Source organism: Myotis davidii, unplaced genomic scaffold (genome assembly GCF_000327345.1).
Source record: "Myotis davidii unplaced genomic scaffold, ASM32734v1 scaffold2627, whole genome shotgun sequence".
In the NCBI taxonomy this organism is placed as follows: Eukaryota; Metazoa; Chordata; class Mammalia; order Chiroptera; family Vespertilionidae; genus Myotis; species Myotis davidii.
Window position 1 is genome coordinate 96925 of NW_006297905.1, and position 1557 is coordinate 98481.

Genomic DNA, 1557 nt, shown 5'->3' on the forward strand with positions numbered 1-1557 from the left:
TTGGCTGGGGTGTGAAATGGTGTGTGTGTGTGTGTGTGTGTGTGTGTGTGTGTGTGTGTGTGTGTGTATTCTGGAAAAAGAGAGGGCATGAGTGGGGAGGAAAGGAAGACATTCTTGACAGAAGGAATGGCTTAAGGAAAGGTAAGGGATGGGTTCATTTATGCAGTTTGGGAGTATTTTCCTGGATTATCTGGGTGGCACAAATGTCATCACAAGGTCTTAATAAGTGGAAGAGGTGGGAGGCAGAAGAGATGGTCAGAGTGGTGAGGTGTGAGAAGGACTCAATCCATTGTTACTAGCTTTGAAGATGGAGGAAGAGGACTAAGAGTAAAAGAATGTTAAGCAGCTTGTAGAAGCTAGAAAAATCAACAAAACAGATTCTCCCGTAGAACCTCCAGAAAAAAATGGAGTCCTGCCAATACTTTGATTTTAGTTTAGTGAGACCTGTGTTAGCCTTCTGACCTTCATAGCTGAAAGATAATAATACATTTATGTTATTTTAAGCCACTGAATGTGTAGAAATTTGTTATAGCAACAATTAGAAAACTAATACAGTGGGGAAATGGATACATGCACAATAATGTTTTAGTCAGAACAGTGCTCTAGAATAAAAACCTCAAAGCAGGTTGTGAGAATGTAGAGGACAGAACCTTGTTTTGGGGAGAAGGATTCAAAGAAGGTTCTCCCAAAGAAGTGACACTGAAGATGGATGTGGAAGAATAAGTAGCTAATAGATAGCTGGAAGGGATAGGACAGTCATGAAATAGACTGGGTATTTTATGGATTCAAGAAAGGCTAATATGGATGAGGGCCAGGACACAGGAGGGAAAGGGGGTGGGGAAGTGAGAGAGAAAACTAACTGTTGCCTCAACCCTTCTCACTTGGAAAGTGCTGAAGTGCCTGTTATTGCCTGCCCTCCTTGGCTGATGTAAGAATAGACAATGGAGTTAAGGACTGCCACAGCTGTGTTTGTCACCACCACCCACTCCTCCCCCCATTCTCACCACCACTGAAGGGACCTTCCCCTCCACCAGCCCCACAGCAAGGCAGTGATTAAGAGGGAAGAGAGTAGCCAGGAGTCTGTTTGCATGTCTTGAAACTCAATCCAACTGACCCTGGCTCTGAGAGATGGACTGAAAAGGAAGAGCTAGGGAGTATGTTAAATTGTGGTAGGAATCTATATTCTTCCTAGAAATTTAGGGTCTGGTGATGAAAGAGAGGCATTTTCGGAGTTGGGCCAAGAGGTGGGGGTGGGGCTATCTTGGAGTTTAGGATCTTCTGGGTACTTGATTAGCAAACTCTCATCAGTGGAAAAAATAGGAGACTGGCCTAATTCCCAGGAAGGGGTCCTGGAGGCAGAGGTGGAGGAGGGAATGAGAAAGAGGGGGAGGAAGGAATGTGGCTTATCTCAAGGGGCTGGGGATGCTGCCAATTCTGGCATAGATCACGAGCAAGCAGGCTTTTCTCTGAGGCTGCTTGTTCCCCTGCCCCTGTCCTTCTCCGATTCCTACTCCCATCCTTGGCACCAGGGGCTCTGGAGAAAAGGGAAGAAAAATG